Below are 6,219 nucleotides of genomic sequence, written 5' to 3' on the forward strand. Positions count from 1 at the left end.
TGGGGGAGGGGGCGTACAAGCATTGTTTTTTTTGGGACTAATAGAAAATTCAGCCCGGCTTCAACTAGAATGATCGAGTACACATATAGGGGTACAAGCATTATGTATTTTGGGACTAATAGAAAATTCAGCCCGGCTTCAACTAGAATGATCGAGTACACATATAATATAAAACGTATGTTATCGTGGAAGCAACGGTTTCAACGTTACACTCTTAGGGCGCAAAAGCAATTCATAATTTATGTTTTGTGATGACTAATGTGTGGCAACAATCAATAAAATGTTCTCTCTCTCTCTCTCTCTCTCTCTCTCTCTCTCTCTCTCTCTCTCTCTCTCTCTCTCTACATGCATGTATATACAAATGAATGTACACATACATAGTACGTACATACCTATGTATGTATGTGCCTAACTATGTACATATGTAAGCATTTGTGTGTGTACAACAAAAATGTGTCAGCGTGTGTGTACAATAAAATTATGTCAACGTTGATCCTGAGGAGATCTGAAAATCTATAAGAAAATAATATGATGGAGGGCCAACTTGCCCGACTGAGTAAAGTTGTTTGAGTCAAGCCAACTAGGGCAAAGTCGACTGTAAAACGAGAAGTTGAAGATGATCATAGGATGCAAGAAAGAGCAACTCAGTCATAAATGAAACGAAAGATTTTTTGAGGCAAATATCACAAGAGAGTTGATCCAAGGGGAGATCTGATTCCTTGATATCTCCAACCATCTCAGAGACGCCTCATCAGGGGTCAAGGGTCGACAGCCGTGCCATAACAACCAGCCGACTTAGTTGATTTCAGCCGTGTGAACTGATCTTTCCAAAATAAAGTCAATTAAGCTTAGTCAGCCGTCAGGAGAGCAGTCATACGACAATCTCATCCATGTAAAATATCATAAATATTTTAACTAGAATGATTCGAGTACGTATATAATATAAAGTGTATGTTATCGTGGAAGCAACGGTTTCAACTTTACACTCTTAGGGGTTTTGCAAAAATAATTCATAATTTATGTTAAGTGATGATTAATATGTGGCAACAATCAATAAAATGCTCTCTCTCTCTCTCCATGGTATGTATGTATGTATGTACCTACCTACGTACATATGTAAGCATTTGTTTGTGTGGACAACAAAAATATGTCAACGTTGATCCTGGCGAGATTTGACAATCTATAAGAAAATAATATAACGAAGGAGGGCCAACTAATAAAAGATCATGAAGCTGACTTGCCAGACTAAGTAAAGTTGTTCGAGCCAAGCCAACTAGGCCAAAGCCCACTGTAAAACAAGAAGTTGAAGATGATCATAGGATGCAAGAACGAGCAACTCAGTCATAAATGAAAAGAAAGATTTTTCAAGGCAAATATCACAAGAGAGTTGATCCAAGGGAAGATTTGATTCCCTGATATCTCCAACCATCTCAGAGACGCCTAGAGACTCCTCATCAGGGGTCAAGGGTCGACAGCAGTGCCATATCAACCGACCGACTCAAATCAACCAAGCTCAGCTGATATAGCCGATTTCAGCCGTCTGAACTGATCTTACCAAAATAAAGTCAATTAAGCTTAGTCAGTCGTTAGGAGTGCAGTCAAACGACAATCTCATCCATGTGAAATATCATAAATACTCCCATTACATACTTATTTAAAGAAAGGGCAAAAAATGTAATATCAAAATGTTGTACCCGCTTTTCTATAAAAATGGAAATTATTTTAGGAATAAGACAAGATGGATTATTATCCATACTCCTAACTCATCTTTGTCTTTGTTTGCCCTTACTTGCAATTTATTCCTTGAGTGTGATTCACAGACAAATTAGGATTTAACATCCTGAAAGGTACGGTGAACGTGAATCATGTCACAAACAAGAAGATGAGTAACCCAATAAGAAGAAACCCACAATAGAGACACTGATAATATGGAGTACACTAGAGACTTTGTAACCCAACAAATAAAGGAGTTGAAGGATCAAATTTTGGATGCATCTGAGACGTGTTGATCGGAGGAAGTGATCGACAACATTGACAAAAAGGTTGACACCCAATGACAGAAGAGGTCCCCCGCTTTGCAAAGAGGAGGTGACTCCTAGTACTTCAAGAGTCCTAGGTCAGCACCGATCAATCAACATCAGTTCGGGTGTACTGAAGCACCATGATAACCTGAGAATGAGTTCTCTTGGAAAATCTCTAAGGGCAAGCCTCTAGAATGATTCATGATCCCAACACTAGAGTCCTATAAGGGGCGGGTCGATTCAATTCACTACATAGCCTCATTTAAGTTGACATTGTGTTTACTGAGGATTATTAACCCGTGAAAATGTATTCTTCTATTTACCACACTAAGGGAGTCAGCCCAGAGGTGATTTAATGGATCACTGATAAGAGTAATCACATTCTTTATCGATATAAAACAGTTGTTTGTGTCGCATTTTTACAACACTCATATGCCTTAGAGGAAGTCAGAGGCCCTCCTACAGATCTGTCAAGGATAGAGTGAGAGCCTTCACTCATTCATCACACACTTTCAAAAGGAGATGTTGAAAGTGCGGGACCTAGAACCCGTAGTCACCCATGCACCCTAGCTCAAGGGCTGAAGGAAGGGTCTTTTCTGATACGCATTAGGCTTGTAGTGGTCAAAGATGCTATCCATGTTGTTGGAGTTGACCAATAATCATGTATTAGCCGAGGAGTATAACTACAACCTCGCTTCCTCCAGAGTGGAGTCTTTCAATCATGGTCCGTAGAAGAGGACTGTCTAAAGTGAAGAGTCAAGAGACATGATTCACGTGCTCTTTCTTGATACAAGGACACTCGGTTACCTTGAGATCATAGAAGACCAACAAAATGCATTGCCAAGGAAGTCAGGCTTGGTACTTTGACTAGCGTTTGACTTAATACAATGAACATTAAATACCAAACCATGAAGTACGCAAACCAAATTCTTTGACAGTTTCAATGGTTGGGGTTGTAGAGGCCATACAAAATAAAAATTACTGCAAGAGACACCCCGAACAATGATTGAATTTTATCTCTGATATCCAAAGAAGGATCATGGGTATGACACATGGTATCAGCACGTCTGATGCTTGGTCAAAGAGCTAATCAATGCTAAAAAAATGAAAAAGTTTGTGGCAACAATAGCAAAGAGCCAACGACAAAGGAAGGCTCCAATGGAGAAAATATCGAATTAGCTAGTTCGAACCCATAAAATCTACATCATTGGCATAGTCCATACATTTTTGAAGGAGGTGGAGACCCATCACAACATGCCAACCTGAAGAGGTTTTGATTAGGAGAAATATGTGCAACTACCCTTGTACTCAAATGAAGATCACATCCTCTGATAGCCTTCACCATCAATAATTTTCCTATAAAGGGTAACCTCTATAATGATGCTATTATTGTCATCGCATTGTTTGATAACTATCGGATTGACAACACTCTCATTGATATTGAAAAATTCATGAACATTCTGTTCAACTTAGTGTTAGAAAAAAATAGGCCTCAATAATAAACAATTGACAGTTGTGGCCGACTCATTATAATCTTTCTAGCAAGAGGAAGGAAGCATTAGGAACTATCCCTCTGTCGATCATTTGGATAGAAAAATATAAGCAACTCGCCAACATGACTTCAGAGTGGTTGACTCGCCACCCACTTACAATGCTATCTTTGGTCATCCCCTGCTTAATTCCTTTAAGGTCGTCACCTCAACCTACCATGTGGCTTTGAAGCTTTTGGGTCACTGAGAGGTGATTCCTATTATGAAGATCTCAAGCAGTCTTGCATTTTACCTTCGAGCGGTTAAAAGCTTCTAGAAGGAACTTCTCGAGCATGATAATTTATAAGAAGGGGGTCTCAAGACTAGTGAGAGCAGCCATTAGATTCCGACGACCAAAGGCGACGCTAGTATGTTTTCCTGCTAAGTGATGCTTTTGATGTAGGGTACAAGAAGGCATTGATCGACACCCTTTAAAGCCACTGAGATGTTTTGATCTAGTCAGTCATTGAGATGCCTGTCACAACCGATGAAGTAGAAGACGAGGACGTCGGTCATCATTTTAACCAAGCCGATCAGGGAGGAGGTCCAAAAGCTATTGGAGGTTGGTTATATCCAAAGGTCCAGTATCAAAAAAGTTATTAGGTCAATGCTTAATGAGTATAAATCATCTAAGTATTTTTTTAGCGGAAGAAGTATATACCACTTATTATGTGCTCATTAGGGTGAATGTGAGGCTAATATGGACAAAACTCTATATGTACTCTTAAATGGAAGAAGTCCAAATTTGTCGCATCTATGCAAATGTTTTATACTTATAAGTAGAAAAAATAATCTGGGAAATTTTGATGCAAAATCGGATGAAGTTATTTCTTAGGGTATTCACATTTAGAGAAGGCCTATAAAATTTTTAATAAAAGAATTCTAGTAGTTAAGGAGTATGCACATGTCACATTGAATGAATATTATCTCTCAACTTTATTAGTAGAAATTGAGAATGAAGATGAAATACAACCTAAATTGGAAACCTTGGAAACAAATGAACAAAATGAATAACAAAATGATAATTTAATATTAACAAAGGAATGGATATATGCATAAAGTCAACCAAGAAATCTTTTAATGGGAGATTTGTTAGTGGGTGTTAGGACTTAAAGTGTTCTAATGGTCTCAATGTCACAATGATTGGGTAAAATTGTGATAGTTTAAATTTTTCTTTTCATAAGATTTTGCAATTGTAAGTGAACTTATAAAAGGTATAGAATGCAATGATGGATTGTTGTGTTTCTTTAGCTCTTTGATTTCATTTCTGAGATCTTCATTTGCACCTTTTACTATACCTAAGTTGGCTTTTGAATTATTTTGTTTTTTTTTTAAAAATTTTCCACTATTTATTCTAACTTATTATATGTTGCTTCAATTTTAGAACATGGTTTATTTTTAATTTCAAATTCTCTCTTTAATATTTTAAAATTTTGAACTGCACAAACATGTTTCTTTTTAATGAAAAAAAATTATTTTTTTCTCAACCATTCGTAAATATGATTTTAGTTCTTAGGTAATATAAATAATTTCAACTTAACTCAAATTACAGACATGATTTGCATCAGATTCTTTTGATTTCTTGTTACCATTAGACATAAATTAGTAACCTCTTCATTTTATGGTTCAAATGAGTCTGAATTAGAGTTTATTTGGAAGGCTCTCTGGATATTTCCATTTTTCTTTCAATCTCTTTTTGCATCTTATTTTTCTTTATGGCGAGCTTTTTTAAATTTGGGCAACCCAATTTGATGTGACTTGTTTTATTACAGTCTTAGCAAACAATGTCATAATTTTAAGTTTATTTTTACTTCCGTGCCTTCCCCTTTTTTTTTCAAAGTACTTTTCTTTTTGTTACTATGTAGGGAATTATAACTCCTTGTAATTAGAATTATCTCTTCATATTCCATGTTCTCCGATCCATTTTATTTTGTCTCTTCTACCTTCTGAGCCATTGTTCTTTTTTTTCTTCTATTTATAGAATTTGCTTTCCTTAAAGGAATGTTTTTGTTCATACTCTATAAAAAATCTTGGTAGGCTAATTTTAGCATCCCATACTTAGGTAGGCATCTTAAAATCTTATTTACTTGTTCTAGTATTTATAAAATTTCTACTTAGCGCATGAAGAAATGAAATAATTTTAGTAACACATGTGTACATTTTAGCATCATATATATTTGAATTTATGCAAAATAATTTATCCTCATTTAGTAAGATGTTAATACATGAATGCTTAACTTCATTAGTGCCCTCATAAGTAACACAAAGACAATCCCAAATTTTCTCTCCAATTTTTGAAGTGGAAACATACATCAAATCCTCAGATTTAAGAGCACAAAAAAACATGTTTAAAAATTTAGAATTTAATTGAGCAAGCTCCCTATCTTCTAGAGCTCATTCACTAAAGGGAGCATTAAAATGCATGCCACTTTCAATTTTAATAGAAAAATTATAACCAATATGTACTAAATTTCATATGTGATATAAATTTATTGCATAAACATTGATATACGAATTTTCCAAAAATCTAAGGAAATGTCATCAAAAGTGGAGGTTACTTGAGATGATTTAAACCTAATTCAAGAACCCTCTCTAATACCTCTAATACCAATTGAAGGAGTTTATAAAAACTAGGGGGGGGGGGGGGGGGTGAAGTGGGTTTTTATATT

This window comes from Phalaenopsis equestris, unplaced genomic scaffold, assembly GCF_001263595.1.
Source record: "Phalaenopsis equestris unplaced genomic scaffold, ASM126359v1 Scaffold000496, whole genome shotgun sequence".
NCBI classification, from domain to species: Eukaryota; Viridiplantae; Streptophyta; class Magnoliopsida; order Asparagales; family Orchidaceae; genus Phalaenopsis; species Phalaenopsis equestris.